This window comes from Scylla paramamosain, chromosome 10 (genome assembly GCF_035594125.1).
Source record: "Scylla paramamosain isolate STU-SP2022 chromosome 10, ASM3559412v1, whole genome shotgun sequence".
Lineage (NCBI taxonomy): Eukaryota > Metazoa > Arthropoda > Malacostraca > Decapoda > Portunidae > Scylla > Scylla paramamosain.
In genome coordinates this window covers 26779432-26804431 of record NC_087160.1, presented here as the reverse complement: position 1 = coordinate 26804431, position 25000 = coordinate 26779432, and the positions used below count along the sequence as shown (strand labels likewise).

At 42.0% G+C, this 25000-nt stretch overlaps 1 protein-coding gene across 2 annotated transcripts in view; it reads left to right on the top strand.

Annotated features, from left to right (window-relative positions):
* LOC135104451 (high affinity cGMP-specific 3',5'-cyclic phosphodiesterase 9A-like) overlaps positions 1–25000 on the top strand; it is a 209027-nt gene that overhangs the window by 75724 nt on the left and 108303 nt on the right. For both annotated transcript variants that reach the window (XM_064011901.1, XM_064011902.1), the window contains one exon: positions 13696–13764. The gene's annotated coding sequence lies outside the window, so the exon portion shown is untranslated. The remainder of the gene's footprint in view (positions 1–13695; positions 13765–25000) is intronic.

Here is a 25000-nt window from a genome sequence, read left to right as displayed (position 1 = left end):
GGCGACAATACTGATGTTCTGTGTTGATTGGTGTATGAATTACTGTTTATCAAAGATGACAGAGACAATAATGATGTTACTTGCTGCGACAAATATTGATGTGCTGTGTTGGTGTATTAATTCTTGTTCACCAAAGAGGATAGCGAAACAATATTGATGATCTGAGTTGCGGCTATATTGCTGTGCCAGTTTATAAAATGCTATTCAACAGAGAGGACTGAGACAAGCAACACCTTAGAGTGCACTGTGACTGGTCGTGCCGCAGAAGACACCAAGAAAAATAGCGAGACACAGGACACCGAAGGAGAGATAATAAAGACTCTCCTTCTAAACTCATAAGGAGTGATGTACCGCAGGGTTTTAGTATTCTACCTTGTCTACTAGTGTTCATCAGTGGCTTTCTCATTAAAGCTTGGGATTTTATCTAGTTAAACCTTCTATCATGTTTTTCTTTCTTTTTTTTTTTTTATTATTATCATCTGTTTTTTCTTATCGTTTGAACATTTCTTGCCGCACATTTGCATTTATTTCATTATCCCCTTCTTTGCTTTGGATTTCTAGGCCTCGGTTAGTTTCCCCTTCCTATCAAGCAAAACATAAGAAACAACTAACTCTTCCACACACACACATACACACATCACCTTGCTACCTTATCTTCTCTATACTTACCTCACGGCCTCATCATTACCCACCCATCTCTCCTCTCCACATGAACCTTGCACAGGGAACATATTAATGGCATCGGAATTAAGGTAAACTCTCGGCCGCTACCCTGTCTGTGATCAAAGTGTTTGTACGCCGTGAGCTTGAAAGACACGGTGGAGACTTTTACTTATATGCTTTGGCGGGGAAAGATGCAAATTATGATGATGAGACGAGAGCAACGAAGGGAAAGAGGGGAGAAACCGTCAAGAGAGAGAGAGAGAGAGAGAGAGAGAGAGAGAGAGAGAGAGAGAGAGAGAGAGTTTGATGGATCTAGAACGAGAAGGATGGACTGAACTCACTCAGTCTCTCAAGAAATCACCGGAGCAGGACAAGATGAAACCGGAAAGTGGTGGCCTGGAGCAGGATGGATGGGGTGATGCTTAAAGAAGGAGCAGCAGTGAGGGAAGAACATGAAGCCCGTAATCTGAAATCCTCTCACCACGACCATTTTCAAAGGCCACAAACATGAGTAGTCGCGTTCTCAAGAGTGTTTCTCCTGTAGAAATCTTGCTAATCTGTCACTAGAACCGTAAAAACACCTTTAAAAATCCTGATAACTTCTACTAGAGCCTTTCGAAGGAAGTGGAGGTGCGGCGCAGAAGTGTTTCAGAATATAGTCCAGAGACGCACGGTGGCGATGGTGAAGGAGTGAGGCAAGATGTGTTTACGTTCGGAGCGGGCCAGGAAAGAGCAGCGGGGCGGGTGGAAGGAGATGAAGCAGGACGGGTTGCGGATTGACTGAGTGAAGCCTGGAGAGGGAGAGAGAGGGAGACGGAGAGCAGAGGGGATTGGCAGGGTACAGAAGGAGGAATAAGGGTGATCGGAGACGAGTAAAGGAAAGGTTAAGCTGTAGGAACTGGAAGAGTGTAGGATAAAGGATGCTGAACAAAAAAGAGAAGAGAGAGAGAGAGAGAGAGAGAGAGAGAGAGAGAGAGAGAGAGAGAGAGAGAGAGAGAGAGAGAGAGAGAGATGAAAGCCTATTGACACGACCGACCAAGTGCCTGGAAGCGTCTCGTTGCCTCTCTCTCCCTCTCTCTCTCTCTCTCTCTCTCTCTCTCTCTCTCTCTCTCTCTCTCTCTCTCTCTCTCTCTCTCTCTCTCTCTCTCTCTCTCTCTCTCTCTCTCTCTCTCTCTCTCTGTGCACTAAATCATTGGTGTTTGTCGGTGCGTGGCGGCGGCTTCTCGTTCGTGTTTACATCTTTCTAAGGCATTCACTTGCTCTCTAAGCGGGACCTCCTCCTCCTCCTCCTCCTCCTCCTCCTCCTCCTCCTCCTCCTCCTCCTCCTCCTCCTCCTCCTCCTCCTTCCCTTTCTTCTCTTCATTCATCCGTTCTGTCTCTTCCTTTGGTCTCCTATCCTCTTCCTCCACCTCATCCTGTTCATTATATTATATATATTATTTTTTCTTCCTTATCTCCTCGTCTTCTTCCTCCCGTGGTCCTCCTCGTACTCCTCTTCACTGATCTCTTTTATCTTTTCTTACTTCTTCGTCAGTTCTTCCTGTATTTTCTCCTTTTCTCTTCCTCATTCTTCTTCATTTATCTCTTCTTTTGCTTATTCCCATTTTCTGTCCCATCATACTTTATTTCTCCTCCTCTTCTCCTCTTCTTCATGCACCTCTCTGATCATTTCCTTTTTTGTCGTCTCCTCTTCCTCTTTCTTCCTCTTCTGCTTCTTTCTATTTACCCCTCCTCCTACCCTTCCTCTCTCCATCTCATCTTTCTCCTTCTTACTCCTATGCTGTTGTTTTATCTCTCTCTACTCTCCTGTTCTGCATTGTATCCCTTCCTTTTTCTTTGTCTCCTCTTTCCTCTCTTTTCCTATTTTAATTTTTATTCCCTTCTGCATGTGTATTCCTTGTTCGTCGCTTTATTTATTTGTATTTTTCATCTCCGTTTCCTCCTTCTCTTATCCTGTTCCTGCTCTTTGTTATCTTCTACATACGTATCTCTCTCTTCTTCGTCGTGTTCTTTTTCCTCTTCTCCTCCTCCTTATCTCATCCTGTTCTTCATTTTCCATTCGTATTTCTGGTTATCTGTCTGTACGTACTTTCTTGTCTTCTCTTTCTTATCTTATTTTCTATTTTTCCCCTACTAATTCCATTCTACTACGCATTTCCTCCTTCATCGTTTCTTTTTCCTTCTTCCTCCTCTTCCTTCTTTTGCTTCTCCTCGTCCTTCCTCTTCTACATATCTATCTCCGTCGTGGTTTTCTTTTCCTCCTCTTCTTCCTCCTTCTCCTGCTGTTGTTCCCACTCAACATTTCCTCTGGTCTCCACGAACAACATTCTCGTGTCACTCCCAGGAATTCCCGCCGTTTGATTCTTCGAGCGTTAGAAAGTAAGAGTGTACGTACTAGGACACTAGAGAGCTTTAAGAGAAGATTAGACAAGTTTATGGATGGGGATAGCAGATGGAAATAGGTAGGTGTGTTTCATGCAGGGACTGCCACGTGTAAGCCTGGTCGCTTCTTGCAGCTTCCCTTATTTCTTATGTTCTTATGTTCTTATGTACTTGGAATCTCGCCACCTTTGTGTGTGTGTGTGTGTGTGTGTGTGTGTGTGTGTGTGTTTGTGGAGAGAGTAACGCAAATACTAGTCAACACTAAACAGGTGAAATGGTAAACTAGATGTTGCCTCTCTCTCTCTCTCTCTCTCTCTCTCTCTCTCTCTCTCTCTCTCTCTCTCTCTCTCTCTCTCTCTCTCTCTTAGGTGATGCACAAGTTGTATAAAATATTGCTAGTTTATCTCCATCCGGGTGTTTGCATGCAAGGAGCATTGCTGTTGGTGTTTGCTGCCTGATGGTTACGTCTATTCCTGCTTATGTTCTTTTGAGTTATTCTTTAGACACTTTAGGCAAGAACACAAGAAAGTAACTGCAAAAAAAAAAAAAAAAAAAAAAAATAGGCTGTTGATTTATACAGGGCAGTTACTGAGCACTTAAAACTTACATTTTTCTTTTTTTATGTAAGAGAGTCACTGGCCAAGGGCAACAAAATCTTAAGAAAAAGGGGCTCACTACAGTGCCAATTCTCAAAGAAATGTCAGGTGAAGAAATCAAATACCGGAGGACAAGTGTCTTGAAATCTCCCTCTTTAAAGAGTTCAAGTCATAAAAAGAAGGAAATACAGAAGCAGGCAGGGAGTTCCATAGTTTACCAGAGAGAGGGATGAATGATTGAGAATATTGGTTAACTCTTGCATTAAAGACGTGGACAGAAGAGAGAAAATAGAAAGTCTTGTGCAGCGAGGCCGCGGGAGGAGGGAGGATGCAGTTAGCAAGATTAGAAAAGCAGTTGGGGTTAAAATATCGGTAGAAGATAGCAAGAGATGCAAAATAGCGGCGATGAGAGAGAGGCTGAAGACAGACAGTTATAGGAGAGGAGCTGATCAGACGAAATGCTTTTGATTCCACCATGTGCCAGACTCTATCAAAAGCTTTTGATATTTCTAAGGCGACTGCGAAAGTTTCACCAAAATCCCTAAAAGAGGATGAACAAGATTCAGTAAGGAAAGCCAGAAGATCACCAGTAGAGCGGCCTTGACGGAACCCATGCGGGCGATCAGATACAAGATTGTGAACAAGGATGATATGAATAAACCTCTCGGGATCAGTAATGAGGACTAGAAGCATCTCTTTCAGGCATGATAAAAAAAAAGACACAGAAATTAATTCTAAAATAGAGTGGTGGATGGATGGAATAAATACAACAATCAAGCTGTTAGTCCCAAGTCAATAAGGAGGTTTAGGTGAAGATTGGACAGACCTATGAATAGGGATGATTGGTAAAAATAGGTAGGTATCATATTTTATACAGGGACCGTCACGTGTAGGCCAGATGGCTTCTTGCAACATCCTGTATTTCATTATGTAAATTTTTTCGAACCTCAGAATTGAATGTCAGTGTTCATACATGCTCCTGCTAAGGTTGCCCCAGATACAGAGAGTACTATAGTTGCTTCGTTGAGACGCTCTACTTCCCTTACCTTCGTACCTTCTGCCCCCTTCTATGATACCTTCATTTCATCCCCTCTTCGTTCCCCGTGACACCCTCACGCGGTGTCACGCAATACCTTAGATAAGAAGGAGTCCATATAATTACGCGCCTCTTTTCTATTTAAACTCGTCGTTATCATCTTACTGAGCTGTTCCTTGCTTCCTCGTCTTCCTCTTCGTCGTCATCATCGTCCTTTTCTTTCATTTGTTGTTTACCTGTAATACTATGTACATCTACAGGTATCTTCGTTATATACTAACTAATCTACTGTTTCCCCTCCTCCTCCTCCTCCTCCTTCTCCTGTCTCTTCCACTAATAGAGTAAAATAGTTACCCAACCAGCCTTAGTAAGGACCTCGGGGTCTGTTGCTGTTTGGTCTTCCTTTGTATTAATTTGTAATTCCATCCCTCACCCGAGAGCACATACACAGTCCAGCGCCTCGTTTGTAGAAGTTCGCTTCGTTATGTTCTCCATAATCACTTTGTAATTAAGTTGTCCCAACAGGGTGTTGTTGTTGACGCCATGATTGCGCTCTCTCTCTCTCTCTCTCTCTCTCTCTCTCTCTCTCTCTCTCTCTCTCTCTCTCTCTCTCTCTCTCTCTCTCTCTCTCTCTCTCTCTGTCTGTCTTTCTCTCTCTTTCTCTCTCTCTCATTTTTTTTTTCAGATAGTCTCTTTTTCTGGAAAGTGAGGGTTCTTTTTCCTCTCGTGTCCTTTTTTTTATTGATTGATCTCCATGTTATTGTGAGATACTTATTTAGTTCATTTTTTTTTATTTCAACTGACTTTGCTGTAAAGTTTCCTACGTATATCTGTTATATTGTGAAAGTTCATTGTCTTAAGGCTGTTATACCATCTACTACTACTACTACTACTACTACTACTACTACTACTACTACTACTACTACTACTACTACTACTACTACTACTACTAATCATAAAATCCTCCTCCACCACTACCACTACCACAAACACCCCTACCACTTTCTTGTGCTGGGATAAACATTGTCTCATTCATAGAAAACTCACTTGATGTTTACTGACAGAGAGAGAGAGAGAGAGAGAGAGAGAGAGAGAGAGAGAGAGAGAGAGAGAGAGAGAGAGAGAGAGAGAGAGAGAGAGAGAGATGTGGCAGCAGGAGCAACAGTGGGTGGGTGCAGTAAGCAATCAGGTAATGGAGATGTGGCCTTCTCACTGCGCTCTCTGCTCGCTGTCCGTAATCCCTCGCTGGTCACACCCGAGCCAGTGGCCAGCGGTAGCTCCCTCTGACATGCGCCTGCCGGGGTTCTCGTCACCTTCACCTCGCTATTCATGATGTGATGTTGCCTCCCGCGGTGTTAAGGCTGCGTTTTCCTCCTGCCTCGCTTGTGTAGCCTAGAGTAGGTTGTGGGTCGGGAGAGAGAGAGAGAGAGAGAGAGAGAGAGAGAGAGAGAGAGAGAGAGAGAGAGAGAGAGAGAGAGAGAGAGAGAGAGAGAGAGAGAGAGAGAGAGAGAGAGAGAGAGAGAGAGAGAGAGAAAAAAGGTTGAAGATATTGTTCGAAGATAGTGGAGAGGAACGTTATGAGAGAAAGTTAGACAGACAGAGACAGGGAGAAGATAAAGAGAAGATAGAGGAAAATGTATAGTAAGCGTTATTAAAGATAGACAGAGACAGAGGGAAGAATGTGAAGGTGTTGCTAGACGATAAAAGAGAGGATGATGCATAAGGAACGACGTTATGAGAGAGAGAGAGAGAGAGAGAGAGAGAGAGAGAGAGAGAGAGAGAGAGAGAGAGAGAGAGAGAGAGAGAGAGAGAGAAAGCAGACAGGGAAACAGACAGGGAAACAGACAGACGGACAGAAAATGAGAAGAGCGAAGGTGTGGTTAGTAGATGAAAGAGAATGAAATAACCAGGCAAGGGATGGTGAAGACTTGGACAGAGAGAGAAGGAAAGTGGGTGAAGGAAAGAGAAAGAGCAGACCATTCCCTCAGTTGGCTGGAGTGGTACCTGGCTCACCTGCTCACCTGGCTCACTGTAAATATTTTGAATGGCCAGCTGGTCCGATGAGTGATAAAAGCAGGCCGTGAATTCCCTTCCCAACACGCCGGTTTACGACTGATACTATTGGCTGCCAGACTCGGCCCAAATTGTTCTGCTTGAGGGTTTGGTGCAAGGTTAGGAAGACCAGAGAGAGAGAGAGAGAGAGAGAGAGAGAGAGAGAGAGAGAGAGAGAGAGAGAGAGAGAGAGAGAGAGAGAGAGGAGCAGTCAATAGTTGCAAAACCTAGGTGTGTGTTTGGAATCTATCTTTCTCTGCAGATTTTTCAGGTATTAGGAAGTGACTGAAGAAAACAGTAGAAAATGTTTGCTCTTAATGTTGTTTTGATAAAGAACTAAGGACAGAAGAACCGAAGAAAAGTTTATTTTATTTTATGTTGTCTCGATACTCCTTATAATATAAATACAGACATTTTTCCTGCTTAATTTTTTTGGGGGGAAGCGACATTGTAGCAGTCATTTTGTCTTTATTTATTTTTTTTTATATCTTTTACTCACTCACTTCTACTTGGCACCTTTTTCCTTAATCACTAACGACGCTGCGACATCATTTCCTATCTGCCGCCACCTCCAAACACTGTACTGGCTAGAAATTACAAAACCAATAATTTTGTATGCCCTTCTTTCTTGTAGATACTTGTAAAGACTACATGCATTGCTCTTACTGCTATCAATTGTTGTGTACCGCAGTGAAAGGGTTTATTTACCCAAGGCAGCTCCTGAAGTGCGGTGCTGTGGTGCGTGGTGGCTTCGTGGTCGTGGTGCCGCCAGGTGAGGAAACCGCGCCCATCCTTCCCGAGTTTGCGAGGCTGCGGCAAGGCAAGATATTTATACCATCAGCAGGGACTTGCTTAAAGCTGTAGGTTAGGCCCTGGTGTGTGGGATGCATGCAGTCGTGAGTGTTGTGTATGACAGGTCGCCGCCATTCCCTCTGTCCAGCAAGGTAGTCTGGTATTCTGCCCCCACCTGTTCCTTGCTGGTGTTCGTGTTGTTTCTGCCACCTGTTGCTTTGTCTATTCATCTCTCTTGTTCTCTGTCTTATTTCGTCTGTCATCCATGTTCTGTTATCTTTTACTCTGTCTGTTACCTCTCCTGTTCTCTGTTCTACATTTTCCGTCACCTGTTCTCTCTCTTACCTGTCATTTTGTTTACTCTATTATCTCTTATTCTCTGTTTTAATGTCTCTGTCATCTATTCTGTTACCTTTTACTCTCATCTTTCCTGTTCTCTCTTCTCAGTTTTCTGTCACCTGTTTCCTGTTACCTATCATTCTGTTTGCTCTCTGTCTTGATTCGTTTGTCACTTGTTCTCTCTTACTTGTTATTCTTTTTGTTTTATCACCTCTGCCCCCTACGTCGTTGGTTCTGTTACTTGATCTATGTTAACTGTTACGATTCTCAGTTATCTTTCTCTTGCTTTATGCCCTGTGTCTTCTGTTACCTGTTCTTTGTTGCTTATTATTCTGTTTGTTCCGTCACCTCTCTCGTTCCGTGTCGAGATTAAAAAGTTTGTACTCTGTTCTACATTACCTGTCACCTGTTCTCTATCACCTATTAATCTGCTTTGTTATTTTTACTTTTCTATGCCGTTATTACTGCTACCTGTTCTCTTTTACTTGTTACTCTGTCCTGTCACCTTTACTACCCCCTGTATTAACTCACCTATTATCACAACCTTCTATTACCTGCCACTCCTACCCTTTACCAATCCCTGTCACCTGCAACCCTCGTGTTAGCAGCGGCACAGTTCACTTACGTATGTATTATCACAGCCTTCCATCACATATCATTCTTCCCCTTAACTAGTCCCCTTTCCCTGCAAGCCTCGTGTTGGCAGCCGCCCAGCTCACCTACCTGTGTATTACCACATACTTCTATTACCTGTCATTCCCTCACCCGGTCCCTGTCACCTGAGGGCCCCGTGTTAGCAGCGGCCTAGCTCACTTGTAACACGTGTCGACGAATGTATCACAGTCCCTATTCTGAGTCGTGTAATAACTCATCATTCTCACCAATCCCTTGTCGCGCTCCCTAGCCTCTTTGTTTATCCGGATCACGCTCTTTTATCCCTGCCGTACAGCGTCACAGGCCGTGTAGCTCGCGGCAGCAGGCTCCCACCAATGCACACCCAGACAACAGGTTACACAAGAGGGGACATCAGTTTGCAAGTGTCCCTGTGTTATTATTGAAAACATGACTTTCCCGCGGACTGACGCTGACTGAGCAGATGAAGATAACTCTCATCACCAGAATCTCTCTCTCTCTCTCTCTCTCTCTCTCTCTCTCTCTCTCTCTCTCTCTCTCTCTCTCTCTCTCTCTCTCTCTCTCTCTCTCTCTCTCTCTCTCTCTCTCTCTCTCTCTCTCTCTCTCTCTCTCTCTCTCTCTCCACCCTTAAATCTCGTTCTCCCACAGCCAGCTCCCTTCCACCCACTCCAGGATCCCTCCTCTCCGCCACACAAGAGCAAACAAGCCAACGTGACTCTTACCGCCACAGAGGATCCTTCCCTTCCCTTTCTTTCCCTTTTCTTCCCTTCTATTTCCTTCCCTTCCCTTCTTTTCCTTTCCTTTTCCTTTCCTTCACTTTACTTCACTTTCCTTCCCTTTCCCTTCCCTTCTCTTCCTTTTCTTTCCGTTCTCTTACTTTCCCTTCTCTTTCCTTCCCTTCTCTTTCCTTTCCTTCCATTTCCTTCTCTTTTCTTTCCTCCTCTTTTCTTCTCTTCTCTTCCCTTCTCTCTCCTTTCATTTTTTTCTCTTTTCCTTCCCACCTTTTCCCTTCTCTTTCCTTTCCCATCTCTCCCCTTCCCTTCCCTTCCCTTCTCTTCTCTTCTCTTCTCTTCTCTTCTCTTCTCCTCTCTTCTCTTCTCTTCTCTTCACTTACAATTCTTTTCTTCCCTGTACGTGGTTTCTCTTTTTCCTTTCTACCTTTCTTCTCTCCTATTTTTATGTTCTCTTCCTTTCCCTTGCTCTTTTCTTTCTTTCCTCCTTTACCTTCTTTCATCTCGCGTCTTTCTTTTTTTCTTTTCCTTCCCTTTTTCCCACTTTCTCCTTTCCTTCCCTCTGTTTTCCCTCCATTCCGTTTTCTTTCTTTCTTTCTTTCTTCGTCTCTTCCTCCCTTCCTGGTATTCCATTCCTTTTATCCTACATCGTTCCTTTTTCCTTCCCCTCTTTTCCCATGCTGTCGTCACCCTCTCTCTCTCTCTCTCTCTCTCTCTCTCTCTCTCTCTCTCTCTCTCTCTCTCTCTCTCTCTCTCTCTCTCTCTCTCTCTCTCTTTCTCTTTCTCTTTCTATTCCTTTCTTTTTCTCCTTTTTTCCCTTCCTTTTCCTTCCTTCCTACACAATCTGGCAGGCTGGGGACTCAAATTTTTTCTCCTCTTTGTTCCCTCTCTTCCCTTCTTTCAATCCGTTTTTTCCTTTTAATTTTCATCCCTTCTTTCTTTTCCTGCCCTCCCTCGTCTTCCCTCCATCGGTGCCTCTTAGCTCCATTTCTGAAGTCCAGTAACGGCAGCTTTAATCATGACGGTTATAGTAAATTTAGCAAGTTCTTCGTTACTTTCATGACGAAGAAAACGGAGATGACCTGGCTTTCAGATTTATATCCTTCCCTTGTCTGGCCACTGTGATGAACTTTTTAGGTCCGCTAGCTGTTGTGTCTGCGTGTGTGTGTGTGTGTGTGTGTGTCCCCTTGTCTTTCTTGTCCGTCGCCCCTCTCCCCACCCGCGCTCCCCACCTCATTGGCATATTGTTGTGCTCAGCCGGGTCTTGCGTGAAGGAAGGAAAGCTGTAATGGAAGGTGATGGGAAGGCGTAGTGGTTGACAGTAAATTTGTCGCCATCGTCAACCTGTGTGAGTCCTGATTGTTGTTGCTGATGGTGGTGATGTTGTTGTTGTTGTTGTTGTTGTTGTTGTTGTTGTTGTTGTTTTTCTTTTTCTTTTTTTCGTCCTTGTCCTTGTCCTTCTTGTTCTTGTTCTTGTTCTTCTTGTTCTTCTTCATCTTCATCTTTACAGTTCCTCTAGGGTCAGCGTTTAGCCAATCATTTCTCTCTCTCTCTCTCTCTCTCTCTCTCTCTCTCTCTCTCTCTCTCTCTCTCTCTCTCTCTCTCTCTCTCTCTCTCTCTCTCTCTCTCTCTCTCTCTCTCTCTCTCTCTCGATGATTCTACAGCAAGACAAACATTTTCCACAACCCTGTCCACTCATTCCCATCATCTTATTGCCCATCCAGGCAGCCGAGGGAGAAGCCAATGTAGTTTTAAAACGGAATGAGGAGTGGAGCAGGCAAGTGGCAGCCGGGGAGAAATAATATGGATTTTCTACCCCCTGATCTGAGCAGGCACGGAGGCAGCGTCACAGCGTGGGATTCGCGGGGTCTCAGGGACAGACAGGCACGCCTCCTCTGGAATTTTTGCCTTCTCAGGTTACCGCAAGGTCTCACTTCTTTGCTTCTTTATTCCTGGGCTGTTGTTCTTTTTTTTTTTTTTTTTAGAGGTTTTTATCCATGAATTGCTGTATTTTTTTCTTAACACCATAATTGTCAGCAGCGTCTTTGTCATAATCCAGAAAGTTTCCCTCCCCCCACCCCCAGCAATCTTCTCCAGTCATCTTTGCTTTCTGTCCGTCTTTTCTAGGTTATTCTTGAAAAAAAAAAAAAGCTGACATCATCTGTTTCTCCACCAGTCCTTGCTTTAAGTTCACCTTTCTGAACACATCACCTCTGGAACTGTACTGGAATTTTGACTGCATTAACCTGTCGCGTGTAGACCTGACGGCTTCTTGCAGCTTCCATTATTATGTTATGTTCTTGTTAAATTTTTCTTTGATTTACTGAAACAACGTGTGTATTACCGTAACGTTCAGGCCATTGTGCTGCTCAAAATTTTCTCTTTACACCACCACCACCACTACCACCACGACCACCACCACCGCACAGGGCCATTACGCCACATGGGGCCCGCCACTACCCCGGGGAGTCTCCCGCCATTAATGCATCTCGGTTTATATCAGAGTTTCCCTTCTTCCTCTCCACTCGAATGGCGCTCCTCTCCTGCCACAAGTCCTCACTAAATGCCATCATCTCCTTTCCCTTATCCTTCCTCCTTTCCTTCTTACCCTTTCTCCTCCCCGTTTTTCCTTCTCCCCATCTCCGCCTCGCCCCAATCCCCGCCGATAAAGGCAAACAAAGACCACGAAAAATCCTCCCCTTTATCTTTGTTAGATTAGGGATTAGCTTTTGCCATTTTGCCCTCTGCGGGGGCGTGAGGGGAGGCGAGGGGCGCCCGGCTGACCTTGTGTACTGAGCGCCTGTCGGAGGGCGCTGGGTTGGGGGAGAGAGGAGGGAAGAGGTGGTAGGGAGAGGGAGAGGGAATAGGGGAAAGAAGAGGTGGTAGCGAGAGAGGGAGAGGGAATAGAGGAAGGGGAGAGGAAGGGTCCATGAAACACTCTACTAACTGTCCATACGCCCACTACTCTCTCTCTCTCTCTCTCTCTCTCTCTCTCTCTCTCTCTCTCTCTCTCTCTCTCTCTCTCTCTCTCTCTCTCTCTCTCTCTCTCTCTCTCCATTAACTATGTACCGCTGTTTTTCTTTCGTTCCCTTCACACGCCTCTTTCTCCTCCTTTCGCTCTCTTTTCTCTCCTCTTGCCATTTACTGCCTTCCCTCCACGCCCTTTGTCCTTCTCAGTGTCTATTTTTTATCCCTTTTTTCCATGTTCATACGTCTTTCTTGGCTTCCATGTATATATAATTTTTCTCTCTTACTTCACTTTTCTTCTTGTCTCCTCTGGGCTTCTCTTATTCTCTTCTTACACTATTATTCGTTTATTCCGTATTATTGTTTTTTTTTCTCTCCCCCCTGTATTTTTTTTTTTTTTTTTGTAATAATTCCTCCTTTATAATTTTCTCAAGGTCGTGTTCTTTTATTTTCTCTTCCACTTGCTTTTCTATTCCTGCTTTGTGCCTTGTATCTTCATGTATTTTTCTGTTCTTATTTTGGTCTTTATTTGTTCCTTCATGTCCCTCTTTTTCTTACTCTCTTCCTTCCAAATTTCTTTTATTTTTTCGCTCGTCTCTTCCTTGTTTCCTTTTATCCCTCTTTCCTTCCTTTCATCCTTCCCTTCCTCCCTTCCTTCCTTCATAAAACATCGTCATTGTTCTTTTGTTCTTTCATTCTTTCATTATTATTTATTTCCTCCTACTTTCCTTCCTTTTACTTCCTTCTTTCATTTCTTCCCTTCCTTCTTTCGTTTCTTCCTTCGTTCCTTCCTTCATGCATCGTCTTCCGTCACACCTCTTTTTTCTGTTGTGTCACTCTTCTGATTCTTACGCCCCGTTCCTCTGACACCTTCCTGCTCCCTCCCTCCCCACCTGCCTTCTCTTTTCTCCTTTCCCCACCCCCTCCCATCAGCGCCCTCTCTCTGTTCTTCCCGTTCTTACCTCTTTCCCCCTCCTCTTCTCATCGCTCTTTCACCTCCACACTACTCCACCAATCTTCCTTTTTTCCCAAACTCAGTGCTACCGTTTCTCCTTCCCTTCCTACTTACATTTTCATATCTTCCGTCCTCTTCTGCTCGTTTCCTCCGCCCACTTGGGAGACTCGTCTGGGCGAGGTAGTGATGCGAAATGAAAATATGGAGAATGGTTTATCGATCCGTGGCAGCTCTTTTTTTTACCCCCCTTCTTCCTCCCTGTCGCCGTGTTGTGTTTAGTGAGGGAGATGAGCTGCGGTAGGGAGGGAAGGGGGAAGGAGGGGCAGGTTAGGTTAGGGAGGTGAACTTTGCAAAGGGTCACGCAGGAAAGCTTCTGGGAGGTGAGGTGTGTTGGAAAGTTTTGTGGGACCTTTGTGTGTGTGTGTGTGTGTGTGTGTGTGTGTGTGTGTGTGTGTGTGTGTGTGTGTGTGTGTGTGGCATGTGGTGTGTCTCCCATGCCAGGATTTATGGTGGTGTTAATCCCTGTTTCTTTTGTTCTATTTTCGGCAGGTACTGTACACGCGCGGACCGGCCTGGGGAGTGTCTATGGTGGTGCGTGCCCGTGGCGGCGTTACTAATGTGAGTACTGGCCTGTGACACGTGCTAGGGAACTAAAAATAAAGATGGTAGTAAGTCTGTTTTCACTTGGAGGCAATTTAAAGAAAACATTAGGAATATACTAAAATATATTAGAATGTGTGTTTGTGTTGAAAAGCAAAAAAAAAAAAAAAAAGAGCAAACAAATTAGGATGGGAAAAAATATCTATGACACGTGTGCTGTGTATCTCTGTGTGTCTTTCCGTTTGTTTTTATCTTTGCTTCTTCCTACTTGTGTCAGTAACTGCTAATGAACCTCCGTACAGTATTTGATCAAGTATTCTGTCTCTTTTGATATCTTTTAATCATCATCATTGGTGGTAAGTTTGTTGCAACCAATAGTTTGTTGTCACCAGACGGTTTCGCACCTTGGAGGGCAGGGCAGGTGAAGAGGTTTTTCTTGCATATTGCACGATTTTTTTTTTATTCGGTTTTACGTCCGGTTTCCTTAGTCTATCAGAGCTAGGACGGTACTTCCTGACGAAGGACTTTTGATTTGTCATTTGGGAACCGTTAACTCGAGTGGATGACCTTCTTTTTGGGCCCTTAAATTTCTAAAAAGGTGTTTGTGAGTTCAAGGAAATGCGTTGAGTTTTACTTAATTTGTATTATTTATATGTATTTACACTCATACGATCATATATGACTTCCAACAGTTATGCACAACATCTTGGCACAATACAAAAGGTTAATTAGAATTGGATTCATCTTTCCTCAGATAAATTATGTTAATCATTTTGAAACACTTCCGCATTATATTTCCGATTCGAAATTCTTCTCTCAAAGATGACCACTGCAAAATGTGCGAAAAATTTAATTCTCATTTGTTTACATCTTTTGGGAACGAAAGTTGTAACGAAAACAGATTGAAGCAGACATCGCCAAACACAACACATACGACAAAAGGAGTCCAACAAGTAAAACTGATTTAGTTCTTGAAGTGATCTGATTATCCCTTCCCGAGAGAAGTTTAAGGCGAAGGACGTAGGAAAAACAAAGAAAAGGCAAACTCTTCCAGCGTTTGTTAGTAAAGGAAGTAAAAATAAAAAAAAAGAAATTTGCGTCACTCTTCCGTCAGAAAGAGAAAAATACAGATAAAAATTTTAAGTTCTGTCTCCTCCTATAAGTTAAAATAGCGACGAAAAATTAAATTAGCCTCACTTGCGGTAGAAAATTTGACAGGATATCGATGAGGGTGAGTAGCGAGAGCAGTGCAGAGGAACAGAGGGAAGTGAGAAGGCAACACGTCAGCAGGGTTAAGACAGTCATTGAGAAATCAGCCAAAATGCCCACAGTTCAGGGAAGACAGATCAAGTAACACGTTCTACCCCGTGACCCTTAACTCTAGGCATCTGAAATGAGTGTTTGGATTACTTTGCTCCCTACTAATGCTTGGAACCACGAATAAACATCAGAACGTTATAAAATCAAGATGAAGCTACTTTCTCCCATACACGAGAGAACTTTAAACTTTGCTCTTGTATGTAGTCGCTAGCACCTTCTGTTCTCTGTATCTCCTTCATCCAAGGCAGCCTGTCTCATGTCTTTCTCATTTCCATCCCTCCATCTAAAGCTCTGTCTGCCTTTCGGTGTTCTTCCTTTCACTTGGCTCCTCCATGTCCTTTGCAAAGAGTTATCTTCGATAGACTCATATCATTACACAAATTCTGAGGAAACATTAACGACCGCGTTCTCTGATGTTTTAGTTTCTTACCTGTACAACTTCCAACAACCTGCAGTGAAAGTTATTGGGAATGTTCCAGTAGTTTTCATGATTCACGTGATAATCTAACAAGTATTCTGTCATCACTGGGAAAGGCGACCACGAGAACACGAATATGAATTAATGTAGCATTTGAAAACAATTCTTATTAGATCCCGAAGTGTTTTAGAATACGGGCCTGAAAATCACACTCTAACCCTTTCAATACTATTTGGCATATGTTTCCTTAATCACTAACCACTCTGAGGCATCTTTTCTTGTTCTACAGCCACCTCCAATGGTTAGAAATTGCAAAATATATTAATTTTTATTCATTTTCTTCCTATAGATGCTTATAAAGATTCCATTTATTGGTTTTAGGGCTATAAATTGTTGAATATCGCTGTGAAAGAATTAAGTGTTCCTTGATCGTATGAAACAAACAAACAAATGGGAAAAAATCAAGATACTCTGTGATAACCTCACTTTTTTCACCATTTTACACACGTCACGGAACACGGTAACCTTCTGTTGCACAAAGAACAATAAACTCGCGCACTTGATCCCGGAATACAATGTTAACGTGAGTCTGGTAATCACCCTAACCCAAGTCTCAGTGATAAGGCAAGCTACGTGTGACATTATGCTTATCCTTCCCAGCAGACGAGTGTTTGGGGCTTTTACTCTGAGCCACATTGGCCTTGCTGACTTTCGCTGGCTTACGTATTCCACCATAGTTTTAATGCTTCCTCGTGTTTCCTCGTCCTGGTCCTTACATTCCTTCGTATCTTTGCTGGTTAATTTTAGTTTTCTATAGTATGAGGGACTCTGTCATACCACGTGGTAAAATTGAAGGTCGATGTCATCCTCGCCTCTGCGCTCTTAAGATTTAATGTCGTAGTCTTAAACATTGCAGCATTTAATTTTGAGTTTAACAGGCTCTTGTGGAAGTAAGTGTGTTTCTAAGGCGGTTTAAATGATAGTGTAATAAAGATCCTGCATCATGAATGGAGAGAAAATGTCCATGAGAACCAGACTCATCATCTCCGTGGCCTTTGTGAATAGACCTGATGAGGGAATTAGCCTTTTAAAAATGCATCCCATAAGACCTCTGGGATCTTAGTCTCATACATCTTGGCACTTTTTCTCGACGATCATTAACAGACTGTAGTGGAAGACTTGTTGTGCATAATTGTGCAGAAAACATCGGCGATCAGAGGTGATAATGACAGTAGCTTGTGGAGTGTTGAAAATTTTGTACATGATTCTGTAGAATGTATCAAAGGCATTATGATGAAACATGTACGTAGCATATGAAGGGTTACAGTACAGTAAAGATAAGAAATATGGACTTGCAGTAAAGTTTTTTTTTCTGATAAAAAGCGAATTGCCGGACACTTGCCTATTCTTGTTCGTTACAGAGGCCGTAATCTATGAAAGAAATGAAGCCTTGACTTAGTTCCCAAGATCCAGCCAGTCACCATTTTAAGAGTTGAGACAGGGCAGGCTGGTGTTATCTTATCAGCAAGAACAATCCCGGTGCTTCACAAGTAGTACTCGCACTCAGTGGGGTTTCCAGCGAAATAGATAAGTGTGTGTGTGTGTGTGTGTGTGTGTGTGTGTGTGTGTGTGTGTGTGTGTGTGTGTGTGTGTGTGTAAAGGAACATAACATAAGAAAATAAGGTAAGCTGCAAGAAGTCATCAGGCCTACACGTGTGTGTGTGTGTGAGACCACAACCCCTCGGGTTACATCTCGTACCTACCTGCTGCTAGGTGAACAGGGGCTACACATTTGCCTCGCTGTGCCCGGGACTCGAACCCAGCCTGGGCTTCTCGGTTGTGAGCCTAGCGTGCTGACCACTACACTTCGTGTGTGTGTGTGTGTGTGTGTGTGTGTGTGTGTGTGTGTGTGTGTGTGTGTGTGTGTGTGTGTGTGTGTGTGTGTGTGTGCACGCGCGCGCACTTAATAAAACAAAAAGAATGTTTTTTTTGTTTCCTTGTTTGTTAATTTCATTTTTGATTAGGAAAAAGAAAATGAAGAAAGAAATGATACCAATGTCTCCTTTTCAAACCATCCATCAAGAAGTAATGTAGTATAACCTAAGCTAACCCAACCTAACCTAGCCTAACTTAATTTAATCTAACTAAACATAATCCAACTTAACCCAGCTGAATCTACTGAATGTTGCTTAACAAAGAATACTGACACCTTTGTAAACCATATAATTTTGAACACAGGGACTGCCACATGTAGGTCACCCGGCGTCATGCAGCCTCCCTTAATCTCTCTCTCTCTCTCTCTCTCTCTCTCTCTCTCTCTCTCTCTCTCTCTCTCTCTCTCTCTCTCTCTCTCTCTCTCTCTCTCTCTCTCTCTCTCTCTCTCTCTCTCTCTCTCTCTCTCTCTCTCTCTCTCTCTCTCTCTTGTATATCCTTGTGTACTTCATACATAAGAAGTACAGTCTAACTTCAATACTGGACCACCCTTGCTGGCAATTACTCGAGATTCAAACACTGATGATATTTAAATACAATTAGCTCGATGTGATCCAGTAAGCAGTGTATAATTTGGCCTAAGGTAAAGTGAGAAGGCTGTGGACTCAAGCCCCTCGTCCCTCTTCCTCCTTTCCTTCCCCCTTTCCCACCCCCCTTTCTCGGCTCTCTTTTTCCATCTTCCCTCCCGTCTTTCCTTTCTCGGCTCAAAAATGCAAACATTGGCGAGAGGTGAGTAGGATGGGAAGAAACTTGAGAATTTGTAGAGAGAGAGAGAGAGAGAGAGAGAGAGAGAGAGAGAGAGAGAGAGAGAGAGAGAGAGAGAGAGAGAGAGAGAGAGAGAGAGAATCATAAACAACAAGCACAAAAAGAAGAGCACTAACACCATAAGTTAGGCGAGGCTTAGCGGCAAAGCGGCCTGGACTCCTCGAACCCTTGGCACTTACTTAGCTAAACACACTATTAATAAACGGGGATGATTGGTTAAAAGCCGCACTAATAGGGTGAAGGAGCATTATGATTAACTAGACAGGCTGCTCTCCTCCCCCCGCCGTCACTCTCAATGGAAGCGTCAGGGACAAAATAAAGGATAAAATGGCGATAATTTTAGCCTCTTATTCGGAAACGCTTTGAGCTGGGATGGTATTCAAAGGCAACCGAGATAATTATTCGGGTTCATTCGATGTTGTTTTTCCCATCAGTGGTGGTGTGGGAGTCTTGTTAAACTATTACCGGAAAAACGAAAATATCCTTAAAAATCTGCCAGTATCTTACACTTTCAGTATGTAGAAAGTAGTTGGGATAAGGTGTTTAAAATAATGTTTGAGAATACAGTCCTTGTTATGATAAACAGAGGATTAAAATACATATATATATATATATATATATATATATATATATATATATATATATATATATATATATATATATATATATATATATATATATATATGTATGTATATGGTTTATTTTATTGATTTCATTAATTGATCTATGTATGCATTCATCGACAGGTATCTATGAATATATGCTTCAAGAACCCATCAGTCCTACACGCGGTAGTTCCTGTAAAAGACGTCTGCTTATTTCCATTTATAATCCTCATCTATCAACATTTCTTATTTTTCAAATGACTCGGCACAACCTGATGACTGACTTTGAGAACCAATTTCTTCCTTATTAGATTAGCACTTTCACTGCGATGTGGAATAATTCACAAGTTGAAAAGAAACAATGTAAAGAGTTTATTAACACCTACAAAAAAAAAGAGAGAGAAAAAAAGTAAAAGAATAGCCTCCAATTTCTAGCTAATGTAATGTTTAAAGATGGCTAAAGAACAAGAAGAAACGTCTTCTCAGAATAGTTAGTCATTAGTACAAGATGTACTAAATAACAGTAAAATGGTTAAATATGATCAAACTACCCAGATTATTAAAGCCTTTAAGATTGTTAGAAATATAAATAGTCTACAAGAATACCACGGGTGAGGAGTAAGGGATAGAAGCAGGTGGCAACAAAAAACAAAGGAAAGACAGGTAACAGTTAGCTAGAGTGTTCGTAATACTTGCACCAGATTAGATAAGTAGATAGCATGGGAGAGACTGTTAAATGGTTGATAGAAAGATACTGGTAGTTAATTGAAAGAAGGAAAGATATAACTAATTGAGAGGTAGATATTTGCAGCAGAGTACTTAGATAGGAAGATGGTTAATGATTGAAAGGTAGAAAGATATTGATAGGGATTGAAAGATATAGTAGGTGACTGAAAAAAATAAAAAATAGATACTGCTAACTGAACTGATAGATAAATGCGTAGAAAAAAAAAAAGTTAGCCAGATATGATAAATAGATGCATAAAACTATATATATCTAAGCTTTGAAACAATAAATAAGAAATTATATAATATCTAACAATTTCTTTTGTCACGAAAATGAAGGAGTTTATCAGGAATGTATGATTCAGATAAGTGAGGTGAGGTCAGGTATGAAAATTCGAAAGGTGAGGAGGACAGGTGTGATTCGATGATGACCATGATGCGTGACTAGGTGAGTTTAGCAGCTGGGAAGGTCAATTATCCACATAGAGGTGTGTGACGCCATTAGTGTGTGTGTGTGTGTGTGTGTGTGTGTGTGTGTGTGTGTGTGTGTGGGTGAGGGCCTTTCTGTATTCGTTGAGGGTGTTCCTAATCGGTCACACACACACACACACACACACACACACACACACACACACACACACACACACACACACACACACACACACACACACACACACACACACACACACACACACACACACACATAAATATATAGATAGGGAGATAATTTATTGACCACACGAAATAAAATATATATCAGCATGTATAACACATAAAACATGAGTAAGAAACACACACGCACACACACACACACACTCACACACATACACACTACTACTACTACTACTACTACTACTACTACTACTACTACTACTACTACTACTACTACTACTACTACTACTACTAATAATAATAATAATAATAATAATAATAATAATAACAGGGGCAACAACAGAAGAAGGAGAAGAAGAAGAAGAAGGAGAAGAAGAAGAAGAAGAAGAAGAGTACGCTATCTGGATATAGAGTAAGGTAGACACGTACAAAGGCATATAGAAGGCCAGGAGAGAGGGAGAGAGAGGCCCTTCAAGTGTTTAGAGGTGTAATGGAAAAAAAAATAAGGGAATGTGGTAGGAAGGAGATCACGGCCGCTGATACCGAGAAGGATTACCGAGTGTCTTATTGATTTCCTTGCCTCTGTGTGACTATCTGTGTATCTCTCTGTTTATCTATGTATTTGTGTCATATTCATTTTATGTCTCTATGTATATTCTTTATTTAGTCATGCAGTTTACGTCTCTCTCTCTCTCTCTCTCTCTCTCTCTCTCTCTCTCTCTCTCTCTCTCTCTCTCTCTCTCTCTCTCTCTCTCTCTCTCTCTCTCTCTCTCTCTCTCTCTCTCTCTCTCTCTCTCAAATTAGTAAACTTTTCCACAAACCTGCGAAGTCTTGCCTCTTTCCGTTTCTCGTCTCCCTCCCTTCCCTTCTTCCCCTTCCATTCCTTGCCTCTCACTCCAACATTATTTTTCTATCACCTCCTTCCCTTTTTCTCTTCATACTTATGTAAATTTCTTTGCTTCCAGTCTGTGTACCTTTTTGCAGTGCTACACACACACACACACACACACACACACACACACACACACACACACACACACACACACACACACACACACACACACACACACACACACACACACACACACACACACACACACACACACACACGTTGTCAAAAACACACATTTGAAAAACAACTCCCTTATTCTTATTTTAAAGGTATTTATTTTTTTACTCTTATCTTAAGGTTGAAATACAAGTAAACATATTCTATGCGCATGCACACACCAACATACATACATACATACATACATACATTCTATTACACACTCACTCACGAACAAAAAGCTGCATACAACATAATACATCCCACACATTCATACACACACACACTTATAGTATAGTGAAGCAGTCCTCTACATACCTGTCTACATGCAGATCCATATACATAAACACACATTCATACATACACGGGAAGAAACAATAGACAAGTGAAAAGGTTGATCGAGAGTTGTTTATATTATATCAAGTACAGTAATACTCCTGCCTGCCTTCCCTCTCCCTCCCCCTTCCTTCCTTCCCGAGGTGTCATCTTCCTCTTTCTTCCCCCCCAGCCGCCCCACCCGAGTCCTGACACGGGAGAAGGGAGGAGGCTGAGTCTGAAGAGCGCAAAAGAAATATGAGAGAGAGAGAGAGAGAGAGAGAGAGAGAGAGAGAGAGAGAGAGAGAGAGAGAGAGAGAGAGAGAGAGAGAGAGAGAGAGAGAGAGAGAGAGAAGGAAACAGATAGATGGGCTGACATAATATAGATGAACATACATACATACATACATACATGCATACATACATTCATAAATACATGCATACATACAAATAGACAGATAAAGAAGAAAAAACACACACAAAATGTATCAGCCAAAAAAAAAAAAATAGTAAAAACAAATAAATACAAATAAATGAAATAGAAAAAAATAAATAAATAAAAGCGAAATAAAGCGCATGATATCAGGCAGGTAATTCAGTAGATAGTAGAAATATTCATAATCCCAGACACAAATGGAGGGAGGCAGCACATGATGGCGTAGCGGACTGAAGTAATATCCCGTTGCTGCGCCAGAAAGGAAGCAAATTAAGCCGCAACAAGAGAAGCTGGCCAGCCTTGGTGATGTGACGAAATAAAGCAAATTTCAAGTAAAGAGTGTAACAATAGAGAATAGGAAGCGAACGACCGATGAAAATTGACATACAAGAGCGAAAAAATAACGTTACGAAACTGAATAGGAAGTGATCGAGTAATGGAAAGTGACAAAGGAGGAAAAAAGTAACAGAATTGAATAGGAAATGCTGTAGGAATGGAAATGACATAGAGAGGATGACGTAAAATTAAATGAGATAAAGAGAATTCAGAGAGGGATGAAAATGACGTAACGAACGAAAAAAAAATTAAGAAAACGTATTAGCGGTTGAACGAAGGACGAAAAGTAATACAAAGGAGGAGGAAAGAAATAACAAAGCTGAATAGGAAATGAATGAGAAATGGTAATTACATGAAGGAGAAAAAAAAGCCACATAACGAAAGAAAAAAAAATGACTGACGAATAAAAATGACAAAATAGGAGAAAAAAATAACAACATGGAATAGAGAATGAGTGAAAGATGAAAATGACACGGAGGAATAAAAAAAAATTAAGATAACTGAATAGGAACTGAGAGAGGAATGAAAAGTGACTCGAACAAGGAGAAAGAAGAAACAGAACCAAATATGAAGTGAGCGAGGGACGAAAAATGGCACACATACACACACACACACACACACACACACACACACACACACACACACACACACACACACACACACACACACACACACAGAGAGAGAGAGAGAGAGAGAGAGAGAGAGAGAGAGAGAGAGAGAGAGAGAGAGAGAGAGAGAGAGAGAGAGAGAGAGAGAGAGAAGGTAAAGGAAGACAGAATAGGAAATGAGCGAGGTATGAAAAAAAAAATAACATAAAGAAGGGGAAATAAGTAACAAAACCTAATAGGACTGAAAGAAAAGTGACGTAGAAGAAAAAAGCAATACGAGAGAACGACGCAAAAGAACACGTGATTTTTTCGTAGACGTCCAATCCTTCAGGAAGTAAACAGTTGACGCAGGGAAGCCACAGTACGCTTGACCTCTGATCTCTCTAAAATTTCTGATTGGGGCAGATCAAACTTGGTATTGTTCAATACCTCAAAAACTCAATTCCTCCATTTATCAACACGACACAATCTTCCAGACAACTATCCCTTCTTCAGTGACACTCAATTGTCCCCCTCTTCTACACTGAACATCCTCGGTCTGTTCTTTACCTATAATCTAAACTGGAAACCACATCTCATATCTAGCTAAAACAGCTTCTATGAAGTTAGGTGTTCTGAGACGTCTCCGCCAGTTTTTCTCATCCTTCCAGCTGTTTACTCTGTACAGGCGCCTTACCCAACCATGTATGGAGTATGCTTCACATGTCTTGGGGGCGTTTCACTCATACCGCTTTTCTAGACAAGGGGGAATCAAGAGATTTTCGTTTCATCAACTCCTCTCCTCTAACTGACTGTCTTCAGCCTCTCTCTCACCGCCGCAATGCTGTATCTCTTGCTATCTTCTACCGTTATTTTCATGCTAACTACTCTTCTGATCTTGCTAACTGCATGCCTTTCCTCCTCCTGCAGCCTCAGTGGGCCTTTTTTTATTGGATTTTTGTTTTCCTTGGCCGATGTTCCTCCTACATAAAAAAAAAAAAACCTCTAAGTAACACAGCTTCTATGAAGTTAGGCGTTCTGAGACGTGTTCGCCAGTTTTTCTCCCTTCAGTGCTAGCTCTGTACAGGGGCCTTATCCGTACATGTATGGAGTATGCTTCACATGTCCTGGGAGAAGGAGGGGTGCGGTTCCACTTATACCGCTCTTCTAGACATGGTGGAATCAGAAACTTTCCGTCTTATCTTATCCCTTGTCTTGTCTTATCCCTCTCCTCTAACTGACTGTTTTCAGCTTCTTTCTTATCGCTCCAATGTTGCATCTCATACAATCCTCTACCGCTATTTTCATGCTAACTGCTCTTCTGATCTTGGTAACTACATGCCTCCCCTCCTCCCCGGCCTCGCTACAGAAGACTTTCTCTCACCCCTATTCTGTCCACCTTTCTAATGCAAGAGTTAACCAGTATTCTCAATCATTCATCCCTTTCTCTGATAAACTCCCTGCCTGCTTCTGTATTTCCACCTTCCTATGACTTCAATTCCTCAATTCCTCATATTTACTTATTTCAACAGGAAAACTAAAATTAGCTATTAGAAACATTCTGACCAACCTTTTTTATTACTTTCCTGTACTCACCTCTTTGGGAGTTACGTAGTAAGCGAACATTTTTTTCTCATTTGCGTATCCTTGGCCAAATTATATGACAAGCAAAAAGAAAGAAATAAAAAAAAACATAAAACAAGACATACAGGAGAAAAGAAACGCTTTCATCAAGCAGTAAGCATAAAAACAAATAAAATGTGTCATAACTTTTATTTTACAATACCTTTCAAAACCTGGCAAACATTATGAGGTGCATCACTAAAGCTAATCCGGGCTTCATTACGATGTCAGTGTTATATGCGTGAAAACTCATCGAATACCAAGAGATATTTTCAGACACCAGACTTATAACTTTGATGACATTTTTGAAAACTCTATCACAACACTGTTGATTATATACAACATACACGTATAAACTCACCCTGTACAATAATTATTATTTTTTTATTTAAAATTATTTATTTATTTGTGTTAGCGCAGAATATAAAAATTATTTCCGTAAGTATCAATATCCCTTCACATTTTAATTAA